This window comes from Oncorhynchus gorbuscha, linkage group LG04 (genome assembly GCF_021184085.1).
Source record: "Oncorhynchus gorbuscha isolate QuinsamMale2020 ecotype Even-year linkage group LG04, OgorEven_v1.0, whole genome shotgun sequence".
In the NCBI taxonomy this organism is placed as follows: domain Eukaryota; kingdom Metazoa; phylum Chordata; class Actinopteri; order Salmoniformes; family Salmonidae; genus Oncorhynchus; species Oncorhynchus gorbuscha.
The window spans coordinates 23,736,590-23,755,233 of record NC_060176.1 but is presented as its reverse complement, the minus strand read 5'-3'; positions in this window follow the sequence as shown (position 1 = coordinate 23,755,233).

The window sequence follows — 18,644 nt, the reverse complement described above, 5'->3', positions numbered from 1 at the left end:
TGTTAAGTTCAAAAGAATACAATATTTTTTTTTAAATCTGAAAACATTCAAATCAATGAGGCTTTGTAACTTCAAAGCCAATTATCCCTCTTTTTGCAGATAGAACCTTATAGTTCCAAACTCTCGCAATGACAATTTTTTTGTTGGGGTTTTTTTGTGTTAAATTTTACCCCTTTTTCTCCCCAATTTCGTGGTATTCAATTGTTGTAGTAGCTACTATCTTGTCTCATCGCTACAACTCTCGTACGGGCTCAGGAGAGACGAAGGTTGAAAGTCATGCGTCCTCCGATACACAACCCAACCAGCCGTACTGCTTCTTAACATAGCGCACATTAAAATCGGAAGCCAGCCGCACCAATGTGTTGGAGGGTACACCGTGCACCTGGCAACCTTGGTTAGCGCGCACTGCGCCCAGCCCGCCACAGGAGTCGCTGGTGCGCGATGAGACAAGGACATCCCTACCGACCAAGCCCTCCCTAACCCGGACGACGCTAGGCCAATTGTGCGTCGCCCCACGGACCTCCTGGTCGCGGCCGGTTATGACAGAGCCTGGGCGCGAACCCAGGGATTCTGATGGCACAGCTGGCGCTGCAGTACAGCGCCCTTAACCACTGCGCCACCCGGGAGGCTCGCAATGACAATTAGCATGTCATAAAAACTAACATTTTTACATGTAATTATGGCCAGCCGTAGAGGATATTTGTATTTCTGGACCTTTGAAGAAACAAGGACATGCAGGCTGATTCCAGGAAATTCCAAGCCTCTGCAGGGTACTTGCCTAAATAACAAGCTGACTTGGAGTGACTTTTCATATTTTAATGAGCATCCATGAACACAGAGAGCAGATAGATGACAAGTGTATTCTGGCACGACAAATCACAGCATGATCTTCAGTCAATCTTCAATGAAAAGAGATGAGGGGTCATGCGGACACCAAAGCACTGTGCCTTGGTTTGAGGAAGTGGTGTTTGGACAAATAGAACACAGCTCTTATGATCTCAGCCTCCCAGGACAGACTTTGGGACAAGCTTACAGATGTAAACTCTTGCCCAAAAGCAGGTGCCAAGTACAGGGAAGTGGGTCTCTGTGCCAGGCCTCTGGGAGAGCACACACACACTCGTGATATGAGTGAGAACTACCTGGGTGTGCCAGAGGGGAATCAATTAGAGCCAAGTGTGATGTTGTGTATGGTGTAACAGTGATGTAGCAGAGATGCTGTTATAACTGCAAAACAGTGATCTCCACAGACAAAGATCACTCTCGGTGCCCTAGAAAGCCATTACAAACAATGCAGTAGACAATAACCTACCTGCACAAAGTAAGTCCCAATTACAACAGATCAATTGTTCTACAACCTTTCTACAACCCCAAAACTTTCAGAACAATGCATGCTACGAAGTGTTGGTATAATCTCCATGGTAGGTTAGCAGACAAAGTATAATTGGCAGCTTAAAATGAAAACTTTCTACCCCAAAACATGTATCAAGCGGCAGTGGAAAGTAAGAGTGACAGGCTTTCAAAATGAACCACAGATCATTGAAAAACAGGAAAACTGACAGTGAGAACCAAAAAGTCTGAGAGAAACAGAGAGTCAATTACCTATGGGACAAGAGTGTATCACAGTTTTGAGTGATCGGGGAAACCATTTAATGCAGGAAGTTAGAGCCAAGGCCCCTAGTTGAGTGGCAGGCATCCCACAGCGCTCCATTATCCTGGGCCTGGATGAGACCAAGGAAATGAAATGGTGGACAGGTGTCAGAAGCTGGGAGGGATGCCAGCTAACACGGAGCCTGCGGACCCCACGCTGGGCATGGCGTAGCCCGGATTAGGCCGCCATTAAAGCTCCTCCGTTCATCCTATCAGTCCTTCGGCAGGGGTTCTCACCTCTCTGAGCTCAACAATACCTCCCGTGAAGGGTTAAAGACGTGTTAAACACTGCCAGGTGGACTTTAGCCATGATCCCAAAGCTCAGCAAAACACTACGGAGAGAGTCATCCATTTCATCTAGTGTTTCAATCTTCACGGTGCAGAGTATCTCGCTGAAAATGGAGAATGTTCTGTGGTGTAAGCAACAATAAGCTATTTTCTGGGGGGTTTTATGAGTTATTATTGAGTTTCGAACCCTCACACTGCCATGCTGCTGCTTTCGGCCAAGTTTCACACAGGGGGGACCAATGGTAACTGTGTAGAGATTCTTGAGGGGAATATCAAAAACCTTGAACTAACTTTGATGCTGTGTCAGTGTTGACTACATTGGTCCACGTTATATTTCACCCATTACAGAAATAACAAACTGACAACAGGGCATCTAGTAATTTTTTCATCTCACCCAGGTAGAGATCGACCACGCTGGTTGTGTTTGGTGTTCTCTACGGGCGAGGTGATCCAGCAGCATCCCTGTCACTCGTACCTCTGCGGGACAAGGTTGGGGGACAGTGGGAGGTCATGGCAATTACTCTATGTTGCTCCACAGAGTGCACCATGGAAGCCATACATAATTCAAGGTGAGGCTGTTACATTAAGCTTTAGCACTACACATTTGCTATTACCAGATGCCACTGAAAAACTGGCCACATGAGCAGTGTTATGCAGATGAAAATGGCATAGTTATGGACAAAAGGTCATGTTTATTTTATTTATTTTTATTTCACCTTTATGTAACCAGGCAGGCCAGTTCTCATTTACAACTGCGACCTGGCCAAGATAAAGCAAAGCAGTGCGACAAAAACAACAACACAGAGTTACACATGGGATAAACAGACTTACAGTCAATAACACAATAGAAAAATATATGTACAGTGTGTGTGTCACGCCTTGGTCATTGTATTTTGTGTTTTTGTTATATGTTTGGGTAGGCCAGGGTGTGACATGGGTTTCTATGTTGTATTCGTATTGGGGTTTGTATTATTTGGGATTGCGGCTGATCAGGGATGTGTCTAGTTAGGCTTGGCTGCCTGAGGTGATTCTCAATCAGAGGCAGGTGCTTGTCGTTGTCTCTGATTGAGAACCGTATTTAAACAGCCTGACTTTCACTGTGTATTTTGTGGGTGTTTGTTCCGGTCTCTGTGTTGTAGTCACCAGATAGGCTGTAATTAGTTTCACGTTCCGTTCTGTTGTTTTTGTATTTAGTTCAGTTATTTCATGTACCGCGATACTTTCATTAAAGTCATGAGTAACCTACACGCTGCATTTCGGTCTGACTCTCTTCTTACAACAGATGAACGTCGTTACAGTGTGCAAATGTAGTAAGATAAGGGAGGTAAGGCAATAAATAGGCCATAGTGGCGAAATAATGTACACAAGTTCACAGAGACACTTAAAACAAGAAACACACAGAGAGACCACCTCATCCCATGTGTCAAATCTTGTTTGCACGGACACGTATCTTTAAGATGTGCACGAGTGCAGCAAAAACACCTCTTCGACTGTCAAGGAAGCCGGGACTCCAAGGTCGATCCATGGTCAAACACATTACAGGACCATTTCAGAGCCCATTTAAAAGCCTCGTATTATCCTAAGAACTCATTCCAGATCCTCAGATTCTTGTACCTGCAGCATGGCCCTGTAATGAAGGCTGTGATGGTCTACAGGAGTACCAGGATGAAATGAACCCCGATACAGTTATTCTGATGGACGGGCTCCATAACGATTGACTCATTTCTCACTAAATGAAGTTCCCGAAAAAGAAAGCGCAAAGGCTTTGATTCATTCAAATTGGTTGAGGACGAGGATGAGCTGAGTGATTTAGGGTGTCGTTACGTTACTGATGTTCCGGATCTGCGTTTAAGTAATTCCGTTATGTGATCAGCAATAAATAATTGAGAGAAAAGATAATAGACATGAGTGATGTGACTCACATTTATTTGGTTGTTTTGACATACAGTCATTTGTGCTAGTGAGGGAAAATCCTACTCGGTCTCCTAAGATTTCATAAAAACAGAAAGAAAATTGTAAAAGCCGTGGAACATTCACCACTGTATGGCTGTGGGTAGAGAGAATACCCATAAAAAAAATGTTTTTGATGATTGAATCCCTTATCTGAATATGATTAACTCTGCCTCTCTACAGTGCTGGTGGCAATGAACGTCAATCTTCTGAATCGTGGTGAGGAAATTAAACCAGAGAGCATCCTTGTGATATAGCACGAGAGGATTTCCCCCTGCTCGTTCGACCGCAGCACAAGCTCCTCATTACTTCCCAGACCATGAAGAGAGAGAGCACTCACCTTTTTTTTAACAAGCCCCAGTAAATGTCACACTGCAATTTGACAAGAACACATCTCCTACGGTGAAGGTGTTTGGCAGCAAATTTTGCCTGCAAATCATCCCTCTACAAATCATCTCTTTCATGCTCGCCAAAAAAAAAAAACATTGGAAAGGATATTCCTAAAATAATGGCATCCAGAGACAGAGATCCAGTTGGTAAATGTTGATCGAGACATCGTGGTCATGGATGGGCCCTGTTCAATGACCCCGTGCTGTAAAAGGAACATCGATCCCTGGAGATGACACTGCCATCAGATGTCTATCCACTATCAGATGATGATGACGGTGTCAGTATACTGATGGGGGACTAAAACAGGAAAAGGTCTGTGCATTAAGAATGGCAATGTTATGTCTTACACAGCTGTTCTGATCTATCAGCTTAGGGTATAAGTGAGTTGTCCGACCTTCAAAACCATCCTGTGTCCATTCTGTTAAGTTAATGACATAGTAATTGGAGTTTGAGGTAATAGGTTTCTAGTTTTGATATAGAAAACATCAGTGTGTCGATGGTTGGTGGGAAGTGTTTTTTATTTTTTTTTATGCCCAAATACTAGATATCCGGCTCACACATAAAAGCTCAGACTGTTTTGGTTTCAAGATGGAAAACTCACAGTGGATGGAGACCACAGGCCCTCAAATAGCTCTCATGTCATTGAAAAGCCATGGTAATACTTAGTATAGTTGCGCTTATACCTGTGTAATAACATGGTAATTACCTGTATAGTAACATTGCAATTACTTCAATGACATCTCAATTATTCCAATTCTACACTGTTAGAGATACTATGACATATCAACTGCCTACTGATGTTTCGAATAGTGCAAAAGACAGCCTGATCGTGTTAATGCATTTTACAATTTCAATTCTATTGATATATTCAAGTATTAAAATAGCAGCGTTAGACTCTAGCTTGAAATGTACTGATTCATGTTACCATACTAGAACACATAAATTGCTTTACATCTATAAGGAATACATATGTTGGGGTCAATGAAGGGTAGATGGGACTCGGAATATGGAAAGTTACTGAGAGTGGAAGCTTCATATTCCGTTCCATGTTTCTGAGAAGAGAGGTGAAAGGCAATTGTTAGTCTCTGATCAGGCAGGCTGGCTGCGGAACTAGGGAGGAGAGAGGGATGCGTCTCGAGGTCAAATCAACAGATGAAGTGAGAAGAAACCTCTGGGAGGGGGCCTCTCACAATGCTTCTCCTGCTACAGTACTATGTCACACATATATTCCATGCCATTGAAGGTTTTAATAACAGTCTGCCTTGAAACAGAGATATATTGGTTGTCCTATGTGTAAGGAGTTGACCACGCCTGTTAGAAGGTTATAAATATATGTGCTTGTGTAATCATGCCTTGTCTTTGCAGCTGTATGACCCAGTGGGTGAATAAACTTATTTTTAGCTTTTTCTAGATGTCTGTTTGAGTTTTTACTCAGTTTGTTCAGAACACAACAGTTAAACTCAAATTGCATTAACATATGGTATGAAATTGATATTTAATTGCTCAATGTTCTAGCAGTGGTTGCCTCAGAAACTGAGACTGCAGAGAAACATTTAACAGAGATGTCTAAATATATCTACACAAAGTCTTATCTGTTCCCTGGCTGATAATAAGTCCAGCGCTGCAACCTGGTCTCAGAGCATTTTGTATTATTCTGTAAATCCCAGAAAATGTCCAAATCCAATCCATATGTTACATTTCGTATGGTATGTATTCATTTGTGGATGTCCATGACCGATTTCATATGATATGTTACGAGTAACAATACATTTTCTAAATGTACAATATGTTGCGAATTTGCAAAACATACAATATGTTACAAATTTTCAAAATTTTCAAAATATGTCACGAATTCTAGATAGATGGCTATGTGGCTAACGTTAGCTAGCTGGTGTTGGGATTAAGTTAAGGAGCTAGGTGAAATGGTTCAGCTTAATTAAGGGAAGGGACAGCTTTCGGTATGACGCTACTAGCTCGGCATACCTGTATTTGGAGAGTTTCTCCCATTCTTCTCGGCAGATCCTCTCAAACTCTGTCAGGTTGCACAGCTATTTTCAGGTCTCTCCAGAGATGTTCAATCGTGTTCAAGTCCGACCTCTGGCTGGGCCACTCAAGGACATTTAGAGACTTGTCCAGAAGTTACACCTGTGTTGTCTTGGCTGTGTGCTTAGAGTCGTTGTCCTGTTGGAAGGTGAACTTTCGCCCCAGTCTGAGGTCCTGAGAATCTTCTTTCTCATGGTCTGATAGTCCGTTAGGTACGATTTGGCAAACTCCAAGCGGGCTATCATGTGCATTTTACTGAGGAGTGGCTTCCATCTGGTCACTCTACCATAAAGGCCTAATTGGTGGAGTGCTGCAGAGATGGTTGTCCTTCTGGAAGGTTCTCCCATCTCCACATAGGAACTATGGGGCTATGTCAGTGTGAGCTCAAATTTGAGTCTCATAGTAAATGGTCTGAAAACTTATGTAAATAAGGTATTTCAGTTTTATCTTTAATACCTTTGGAAACATTTCTAAAAATCAGTTTTTTGCTTTGTCATTATGGGGTATTGTGTGTAGATTGATGAGGTAAAAAAATTATTTAATTCATTTTAGAATAAGGCTGTAATGTAACAAAAAATGTAAGTGGTCTGAATACTTTCCGAATACACTGTATCATACTCATTTGAGTGTTCCGGATGTACAGCTGAAGTCGAAAGTTTACACGCACCTAAGCCAAATACATTTAAAATCAGTTTTTCCACAATTCCTGACATTTAATCCTAGCAAATATTCCCTGTTTTAGGTCAGTTAGGATCACCACTTTAGTTTAAGAATGTGAAATGTCAGAATAATAGTGGAGAGAATGATTTATTTCAGCTTTTATTTCTTTCTTTCCTCATATTCCCAGTGGGTCAGAAGATTACATACACTCAATTAGTATTTGGTAGCATTGCCTTTTCAATTTTTAACTTGGGTCAAACGTTTTGGGTAGCCTTCCACAAGCTTCCCACAATAAGTTTGGTGAATTTTGGCCCATTCTTCCTGACAGAGCTGGTGTAACTAGTCAGGTTAGCAGGCCTACTTGATCGCACACATTTTTCAGTTCGGCTCACAAATTTTCTAGAGGATTGAGGTCAGTGCTTTGTGATGGCCCCTCCAACACCTTGACTTTCTTGTCCCTGAGTCATTTTGCCACAACTTCGGAAGTATGCTTGGGGTCATTGTCCATTTGGAAGACCCATTTGCGACCAAACTTTAACTTCCTGACTAATGTCTTGAGATGTTTCTTCAATATATCCACATCATTTTCTTTCCTCATGATGCCATCTATTTTGTGAAGTGCATCAGTCCCTCCTGGATCAAAGCACCCCCACAACATGATGCTGCCACCCCCGTGCTTCACGGTTGGGATGGTGTTCTTCGGCTTGCAAGCCTCCGCCTTTTTCCTCCAAACATAACAATGGTCATTATGGCCAAACAGTTCTATTTTTCAGACCAGAGGACATTTCTCCAAAAAGTATGATCTTTGTCCCCATGTGCAGTTGCAAACCATAGTCTGGCTTTTTTATGGAGGTTTTGGAGCAGTGTCTTCTTCCTTGCGGAGTGGCCTTTCAGGTTATGTCGACATACGACTTGTTTTACTGTGGATATAGATACTTTTGTACCTGTTTCCTCCAGCATCTTCACAAGGTCCTTTGCTGTTGAGCTGGGATTGATTTGCACTTTTTGCAACAAAGTACGTTCATCTCTAGGAGACAGAACGAGTCTCCCTCCTAAGCGGTATGACAGCTGCGTGGTCCCATGGTGTTTATACTTGCATACTATTGTTTGCACAGATGAACATGGTACCTTCAGACATTTGGAAATTGCTCCCAAGGATGAACAAGACTTGTGGAGGTCTACAATTTTTTCTGAGTTCTTGGCTGATTTCTTTTGATTTTCCCATGATGTCAAGCAAAGAGGCACTGAGTTTGAAGGTAGGCCTTGAAATACAGTACATCCACAGGTACACCTCCAATTAACTGTGATGTCCAAGATGGCGTAGCAGTCAGACGTCTTGTCGTGTCGTGTCCCTTGTATATATCGTTTTTTTAACATATTTTTCTTCGCATATCTTTTAAAACATTTTGCTAAAACTCAACTTCTAAATACTCTCCTGCAACCCGCCTCACCCAATATAGCGCGGATCTGCTTTTTTTCTAAAGTATTTATATTTACTTCGGATCCGGAATCCCTCAACTGAAGCTAGCCAGCTAACTACCAGCTATCAGTCAGCAAACGATTGCTAGCGATCTTCAGCTAACCGGTCATCAGCTAACCTTTAGCTCGGAAAGCTCTCGCCAGTTCGAACAACGCGACTCTAACCAGAGCATAACGGACCTGTTATTTTTTTATCCCCAGATTCCCACCGCAAACGGAATATTTTCAGCTGGATCTTCACAACTAGCTAACTAGCTAACCACAACCCCGGATGCATACTCCTGGCTAGCGTTTCCACCCACTTAGCTTGAAGCTAGCCCAGCCAGAGCTCCTGTGCTACCACCGAAGCATACTCCTGGGCTACAATATCCAGACCCATGACCGGTCTATCGATGTCACCGCATGAAGAGGCATAAACTCACCCCATCGCGACGTCCCCCCTTTCTAGCCCTTGCTATCTCCTTGCTTGCTAATTCGGCCTGCTAACTGCTAGCTTGTTTAGCCCCGGTCCGCTAACTGCGACCTTGTTTAGCCCCGGCCTACTAACTGTTAGCTTGTTAGCACAGGCCTGCTAACCATCTGAATCGCCGCATCCCAACCACTCACTGGACCCATATTTAATTTCAATCTCTTTTCGATTTTCGTTTATACCTTCCGGTAACCTGCCTCACCCAATGTGATACGGAATCGCTATTATTATTTTTTCAGAACACACTCAAGAACCTCCAAACTCCCAATTCAACACCTGTACTGTATGCCTCGCTGTATGTCTCTCAAATGTCAATATGCCTTGTATACTGTTGTTCAGGTTAGTTATCATTGTTTTAGTTTACAATGGAGCCCCTAGTTCCACTCTTCATACCCCTGATACCTCCTTTGTCCCACCTCCCACACATGCGGTGACCCCACCCATTACAACCAGCATGTCCAGTGATACAACCTCTCATCATCACCCAGTGCCTGGGCTTACCTCCGCTGTACCCGCACCCCACCATATCCCTGTCTGCGCATTATGCCCTGAATATATTCTACCATGCCCAGAAATCTGCTCCTTTTATTCTCTGTCCCCAACGCTCTAGGCGACCAGTTTTGATAGCCTTTAGCCGCACCCTCATTCTACTCCTCCTCTGTTCCGCGGGTGATGTGGAGGTAAACCCAGGCCCTGCATGTCCCCAGGCACCCTCATTTGTTGACTTCTGTGATCGAAAAAGCCTTGGTTTCATGCATGTCAATATCAGAAGCCTCCTCCCTTAGTTTGTTTTACTCACTGCTTTAGCACACTCTGCTAACCCTGATGTCCTTGCCGTGTCTGAATCCTGGCTCAGGAAGGCCACCAAATATTCTGAGATTTCCATACCCAACTATAACATTTTCAGTCAAGATAGAACTGCCAAAGGGGGAGGAGTTGCAGTCTACTGCAGAGATAGCCTGCAAAGTAATGTCATACTTTCCAGGTCCATACCCAAACAGTTCGAACTACTAATTTTGAAAATTACTCTCTCCAGAAATAAGTCTCTCACTGTTTCCGCCTGCTACCGACCTCCCTCAGCTCCCAGCTGTGCCCTGGACACCATTTGTGAATTGATCGCCCCCCATCTAGCTTCAGAGTTTGTTCTGTTAGGTGACCTAAACTGGGATATGCTTAACACCCCGGCAGTCCTACAATCTAAGCTAGATGCCCTCAATCTCACACAAATCATCAAGGAACCCACCAGGTACAACCCTAAATCTGCAAACAAGGGCACCCTCATAGACATCATCCTGACCTGGCCCTCCAAATACACCTCCGCCGTCTTCAACCAGGATCACAGCGATCACTGCCTCATTGCCTGTATCCGCTACGGAGCCGCAGTCAAACAACCACCCCTCATCACTGTCAAACACTTCATTCTTTAAAAGTAACTTCCTCCCCATTTTAGATAAGCATGCTCCGTTCAAAAAATGCAGAACTAAGAACAGATATAGCCCTTGGTTCACTCCAGACCTGACTGCCCTCGACCAGCACAAAAACATCCTGTGGCGGACTGCAATAGCATCGAATAGTCCCCGCGATATGCAACTGTTCAGGGAAGCCAGGAACCAATACACGCAGTCAGTCAGGAAAGCTAAGGCCAGCTTCTTCGGGCAGAAATTTGCATCCTGTAGCTCCAACTCCAAAAACTTCTGGGACACTGTGAAGTCCATGGAGAACAAGAGCACCTCCTCCCAGCTGCCCACTGCACTGAGGCTAGGTAACACGGTCACCACCGATAAATCCATGATTATCGAAAACTTCAACAAGCATTTCTCAACGGCTGGCCATGCCTTCCGCCTGGCTATTCCAACCTCGGTCAACAGCTCCGCCACCCCCGCAGCTACTCGCCCAAACCTCTACAGGTTCTCCTTTACCCAAATCCAGATAGCAGTTGTTCTGAAAGAGCTGCAAAAACTGGACCCGTACAAATCAGCTGGGCTTGACAATCTGGACCCTCTATTTCTGAAACTATCCACCGCCATTGTCGCAACCCCTATTACCAGCCTGTTCAACCTATCTTTCATATCGTCTGAGATCCCCAAGGATTGGAAAGCTGCCGCAGTCATCTCCCTCTTCAAAGGGTGAGACACCCTGGACCCAAACTGTTACAGACCTATATCCATCCTGCCCTGCCTATCTAAGGCCTTCGAAAGCCAAGTCAACAAACAGGTCACTGACCATCTCGAATCCCACCGTACCTTCTCCGCTGTGCAATCTGGTTTCCGAGCCGGTGACGGGTGCACCTCAGCCACGCTCAAGGTACTAAACGATATCATAACCGCCATCGATAAAAGACTGATAAAAAGTACTGTGCAGTCGTCTTCATCGACCTTGCCAAGGCTTTCGACTCTGTCAATCACCATATTCTTATCGGCAGACTCAGTAGCCTCGGTTTTTTCGGATGACTGCCTTGCCTGGTTCACCAATTACTTTGGAGACAGAGCTCAGTGTGTCAAATCGGAGGGCATGCTGTCCGGTCCTCTGGCAGTCTCTATGGGGGTGCCACAAGGTTAAATCCTCGGGCCGACTCTTTTCTCTGTATATATCAATGATGTTGCTCTTGCTGCGGGCGATTCCCTGATCCACCTCTACGCAGACGACGCCATTCTATATACTTCCGGCCCGTTCTTGGACACTGTGCTATCTAACCTCCAAACGAGCTTCAATGCACTACAACACTCCTTCCGTGGCATCCAACTGCTCTTAAACGCTAGCAAAACCAAATGCATGCTTTTCAACCGTTCGCTGCCTGCACCCACACACCTGACCAGCATCACCACCCTGGATGGTTCCGACCTTGAATATGTGGACATCTATAAGTACCTAGGTGTCTGGTTCGACTGCAACTCTTCTTCCAGACTCATATCAAACATCTCCAATCGAAAATCAAATCAAGACTCGGCGTTCTATTCCGCAACAAAGCCTCCTTCACTCACGCCGCCAAACTTACCCTACTAAAACTGACTATCCTACCGATCCTTTACTTCGGTGATGTCATCTACAAAATTGCTTCCAACACTCTACTCAGCAAACTGGATGCAGTTTATCACATTGCCATCCGTTTTGTCACTAAAGCACCTTATACCACCCACCACTGCGACTTGTATGCTCTAGTCGGCTGGCCCTCGCTACATTTTCGTCGCCAGACCCACTGGCTCCAGGTCATCTACAGGTCCATGCTAGGTAAAGCTCCGCCTTATCTCAGTTCACTGGTCACGATGGCAACACCTATCCTTATCCCAAAAGCCAACACCTCATTTGGCCACCTTTCGTTCCAGTTCTCTGCTGCCTGTGACTGGAACGAATTGCAAAAATCACTGAAGTTGGAGACTTTTATCTCCCTCACCAACTTCAAACATCTGCTATCTGAGCAGCTAACCGATCGCTGCAGCTGTACATAGTCTATCGGTAAATAGCCCACCCATTTTTACCTACCTCATCCCCATACTTTTTTTATTTATTTACTATTCTGCTATTTTGCACACCAATATCTCTACCTGTACATGACCTTCTGATCATTTATCACTCCAGTGTTAATCTGCAAATTAATTATTTGCCTACCTCCTCATGCCTTTTGCACACAATGTATATAGACTCCCCTTCTTTTTTTGTATTTTTTTCTACTGTGTTATTGACTTGTTAATTGTTTACTCCTTGTGTAACTCTGTGTTGTCTGTTCACACTGCTATGCTTTATATTGGCCAGGTCGCAGTTGCAAATGAGAACTTGTTCTCAACTAGCCTACCTGGTTAAATAAAGGTGAAATAAAATAAAAAACTCAAATGATGTCAATTAGCCTATCAGAAGCTTCTAAAGCCATGACATCATTTTCTGGAATTTTCCAAGCTGTTTAAAGGCACAGTCAACTTAGTGTATGTAAACTCCTGACCCACTGGAATTGTGCTACCGTGAATTATAAGTGAAATAATCTGTCTGTAAACAATTGTTGGAAAAATTACTTGTGTCATGCATACAGTAGATGTCCTACCGACTGGCCAAAACGATTGTTTGTTGACAAGAAATTTGCGGAGTGGTTGAAAAACAAGTTTTAATGATTCCAACCTAAGTGAATGTAAACTTCAGACTTCAACTGTATATTTACTATGTTACCACTCGTCTATGAGACCAGGCTGGCCCAGCCATGCCGGAGCATTGTGGCACACACAGAAGCCACAGCTTTGTAGGACAGGCTTCATGGAGAGAGATGGATCAAAAGGAGAGGTAAGCCAGTTGGGGTGAGGCTCTCTCTACTCTAACACCTTCCTTTGCCTTTTTGCAGACCTCTCACTGTCCAGCCAAATTGATTTTTTTCTCCTCAGCAGGCAGTTAAGAGAAAGAAAGGAAGAGACCCTGTTGGATAGGAGCAGCTCAGACCACTCTGCCAACAGGACACCCTCACTTTACCTAGTAGAGGGATTCACAAGTGGAAATGTTAGTGGGGACTCCCCTCAGAACTATCCTTTCATAATCTCTAAATGAAAGTGTAGCTTGGCAGAAATAGTCTTCCAATGTCAGAGAAGGAACTCAAAGAATATACAGCAAATTTGAGGGTGTTCAAATCTTGGTCTTGATGTAAAAAGGGTTGTGAGTGTTATATCTGAAGGTGATTGTAGTGGGGGAAAACCCAGTGGGATTTAAATTGATCTTCCCTACCTTGGCAGTCACTCATAATGCAGTTGCGGGCGATTCAAAGTTAAAATTGTTGGATATCTTGTCACGAATCCCATTTCCTGAGTCTGTTTTTTGCCTGTGTTCTGTCCTGGAGTGTTTTTTTCCGGCGTCCTGGAACGCACCCTGTCTGGTTGCCGGGCAATGTAGCCAGTTGGGAGTTCTGATTACCCGCACCTGTATCCCATCAGCTATCTGCACACCTGGTCTTGATCATCATCTCTCCTCTTCATAAGCCCGGACCTGACATCCATTCCCTGCCGGATCGTTAGCCATGAACAGTATGTTGTGCCATAGTATCAGCCTCAAGTTGGATAGAATTTGTTTTGTTGTTTTTTTTACGTATTGCTTGCCTTAAACTTACCTCCGTTTGTTCTGTCTTCAGTTACTCACCCGGATCATTTACCCCATTCCCGCCTGGTCGTCGGAGGATTCCGCTACCCCATTGGATCCACCTATTTACTCCCATCAACTCACCACCGCTGCCCGCTACGCCACCTAGATATATCTACCCATTCACATTCACTTGTAAATAAATACTCACCTTCTTCCTACTCTCCTTGTCCTGGTCGGGTTCGATTTTGAAAGAACGTGACAATATCCTAACTCTGGATTCTAATAGGAATGATATATCACTTTGCAAGCCAGCATAATGTGACTTGCCGATGTGGCCTGCAAACCAGGAGTTTCAGACCACTGTGTTATGCTAAAACTAGGCAGTCCAAGTATGGTATTGTCAAAAATAGTAATGCATGGTCATAAATCATTTTATTTTTATGATAAAATATTCACTCACTTGGTGAAGGCTACAGCAAACAGTCATGGGTGGTACTGGTACCTCTCAAATTCACTGGAAAGACATCCTAGTAAATAAATATGCACATTTAAACCCCTCAATGTTAAAACAACACCACAAAACGAGTTACTGTAACACTACAAGTGTTAATTCCAAAACACTGAGAAAGTGTAACAGCATCAGCTCTAATAAAGTGTTACTTTTTAAACTCTTGGGGTGTTAGCTTATCAATATTTTTGAAAAGTGTTAGTTTAACACTATTTGAGACACATAATTTCTAAGAAAGTGTTCCATTTAACACTGTGGGTGTTCAAATTCCACCCGCAATTTGCTGTGTGTATTGGAAATGTAATATGAAAACATCTACAATTGCTGGTTTCTTGTATACAAGTAGACTAAGAAGTGAATAACTTGCCCATCTTAATGCTTTTGCTAGCCGATACTTAAGTGATTCATGTAGTTTGATTCCATCCTTTTTTTAAATTGAATATCCGAAACATACAATATACTTGCAGTGAAGCTGCTCAACAACTACATCATAACAGTCATCCAACAGATTCCCATTCTGAGCAACACACAAAAGCATCCAGGGTCAATGCCCTGCTCAAGGGCACGTTGACAAATCTCCCACCAGGCCAAAAAACGTGAACCCGAACCCTCCATGACCCCCCCCCCCCACAGTTCCCCAATAGCTGTCCCTCAACCATTCGAGACCCCACCCACAGTCCGCCTACCCCACCCCCGAAGAAAAAATACAATTAAAAATACAATTCATTCCAATCCCCATCCCCAAGAACCCCCCAATTCACCAACAACCAAGAAAATGAACTAAATAGAAAAAAGAAAAAAACAAAAGAAAACAGCAAACAACAATGCAAAAAAAAAACGAACAAAAAAAACCTAAAAGCATAAAAGCCTATTTTGGCAATATGTGTGAAGGGGAATTATAACTAACTATTATCTTGTTTTTGTCACTTATATTTTTCTATCCAGTCTGGTGCACAAAATGACATTATGGTCAATAGATTTTTGTTGCTTCACGTTTTGTTGCTGAGCACAATCCATTGGGGTAATTGGATAGGCAATATCACTAGTTATTAATCAGCGTGTGAGGATGGACCACAGTCTGTAGCTTTTCCTCTTGGTGGAGTGGACTGCCTAATAGGCCAATGGCGATTCAAACAGCTTCCAACCAACGGGTTACCCTCGGCAACCACCCACAATGCAATACTCTACAGTGGCCTATAAGGATGTGACAGAGAGCGTATTTGTTTCAACAGAGATTGGATTTGCTCATAGTTTTCAGAAAAGGCTTTTTATTTGCGTCAACCACCCACAATGCAATACTCTACTATGGCCTATAAGGATGTGACAGAGTGTATTTGTTTCAACAGAGATTGGATTTGCTCATAGTTTTCAGAAAAAGCTTGCTATTTGCTTTATCAGTGATTGCTAGCTTCGAACACACAGGGGTCCATGAACGTCATGTGATTCACAGTGTTCTTATAGATGTATTCCAGACGGCGTATTTACTATATAAAGTAATGTCTCAGTGTTCTCAAAGAACTTGCTTTGTTTGCCATAAGTGATGACAGAGTCTGTGGAGGAATCATATCCTGCTTACATCTTCAGGAAATCTGATCAATTGTTTTAGACTATACTTTACCTATGTAAATTCAGCAGAATTACCTTGCATCCACAAATGTTTCATTCTAAAATACCCTGATATAGCAACTAAGCTCTCAGCATGTATCCAACGGCTTCTTGTTAAACTACAAGGCCAACTGACCATGTCACAAAGCAGGCTTTTCATAATCTGTGCAGTTCACACTGAGATATGACAGCACGGACCACTCAATACACAGGGAGGCATTCCCATTGCCAACACAGATTTAGTGATATAGAAAAGGCTCCACTTTGCTCACGCCAAAGGAAATACTGTTAAACTCACATTACATTGCAGCTTGATCTGCGTTGTAAGATGGAGACAAATACTTTGCCAGAGTCTAAGTAAATTGTGCGCAAATATGTGGCTCGCAATACAATTACAAGGTAAACAATGTTAGCTCCTGCAGGTATTCGCTCAAACGCTACACACATTGTCATGCATTCATACACTGTCATAAACCTTGGTATATGGGGTCTTAGACTCTAGCAGATGCAGGGGACAGACACTGTCAGGTCAGAGTGAAGGACGAGAGAACAAGTACCTCAATCTTCTTGGTTTACAAGTACAGAGAAATTATATTTCCACAAGGACGAGAGGGACACCTAAGGATTATCAGTGTTAAAGTCCCTCAGCCAGACTGCGTGCTGCCTGCTGCCTGGCCCTCACTTAACCAAACGCTTTAATCAGCTATTCCCCACGGGTTGGTGCACTTTTGGGCCGACATGGGGGTGTTTACAATCGAGATACAACATTGTTCTCTCTTCCTCTCCCTCTCCTTCTCTTTCTCTCTGCATTCCCCTCTCTCTTTCTCCCTCTACCTCTGTCCCTCTTTCCCACTCTCTTTGTATGCACATTTGTAGCTATACACACAGCCATGTATAATTCTCTCCAGAGGGAGGGGAAATAAATAGCGAAATCTATGTCATGACATGGCAATGAGAGTTATAGTTTCCATAAGTGCAGGCAATTCCCTGATCCTCTTGATCTTCCATAAGACCTGACTCTGAGGATGCTTCCAGGTAGTGTCCTGTGTAATTCCCCAAATGGTAACTGTTTCTTAGGGTGGCTTGCGGCGTAACGGATGGTATAGGGCACTTCAGAACAATAATTGCTGACAGAACACTTCATCTATTGAGATTCTCAGCAAGGCTGCACACGGAATCAAATACGTTCTCCTCTCTAACCTGGTATGTTCTTCACTACCATTTGACTTTACCTATCCCTTCCTGTCAGAACCCTACAGTGACAGACGCTTTCTTTTCAACATCCTTGATGGACCAAGCTTTCTTTAACTGGCACAGGAATGGGTCTGTTAACTTGAAACCATTGAACAAGGATGAATTCATTGGAGCTTGACCTGGAAGGACTATCAGCATAACATACCCATGACACAGGACAGTTTCTAGCATTTCTGGGACCTAAATAAGATTTGGTTGGATTTGCATGTTGTGTATCCTACTATCCAAACCAACAGTAAGCTAAAAGAAAAAAAGTGGGTTAGGCGGTCCCTTGCAGTCCCCTACTGAATCTGGCTTATTCCTAGTACTGGCACTGCCATGACAACACCGACACTCTGAAATGGCAAGTGTGAAAGTATTTCAGCTCCAACAGACAAGGATGCCACTATCTGTAATCACTGTTACCACAATGTTCCTTTTTCCCAGGTGAAAAAGCATTCTCACGAGTCTCAGTGTGCTGGGATGTGACGCCTCATGTCAGCTACAACACACCCACACTGACTTGTCTGGTGATGGTTTCTGTCAGGATCTATTCTGTACCTTGTAACACTCCGCCATCACATCCCTGGGACCTTTTGTTGTTTCACATCCGTCCTCCACAATCTCCACATTTTCACATGGTTTCTGTGATTCAACCATTATCCATGGAGTAAAGGCGCAAGGTCAAATAGTGTTGTCACATATCCCAGGCTTCTTCAGTTGAATCTTCAGCACAAGTGACAGGTACAGTACAGCCTTCAAAAGACTACTCTACTGTACTCTAACATGAGCAGAGGCTTGGTGATTTGCGCACAACAACAACATATCGGTTGAAGTACTTCCATTACAAATCTGAGGGTGATTGGAAAGTCACTGTTTGGTCTATCATGTAGTGGTGACGAGGATGTCGTTGTCTCACAGTCACCACGCACCACCACGTCAGGCCAGTGACCCTGGCGCACTTTGTAGGGGACGGGAGCGCTTGGCAAGAGCTCATTGATTTTCAAGTGAGGTTTCAGGACATTGATTCAGGCCGAGTGGGCTTCTCAGCATGTCCCTGCAGTTCGGGGGGGGGGGGAAGAGCTGGGAGCAGGTCACACAGAGGACAGCTGGAATGAGCTGTTCCTCTGAAGCCCCAAAATGCCAAAGACGTACTCAACGTGACACACGAAGCACAGAGTGGCGGGGTATACTACAGTATAGATGTTACACATTGTGCAGCAGCTGCATCCTGCTATTTGATCCTACAAGGTCTTACTGCCTCACGTCAGAATTAGACCGTTCATCTGTGTTTTTCTCAAATTTCGAGAGTCATTCCAAACG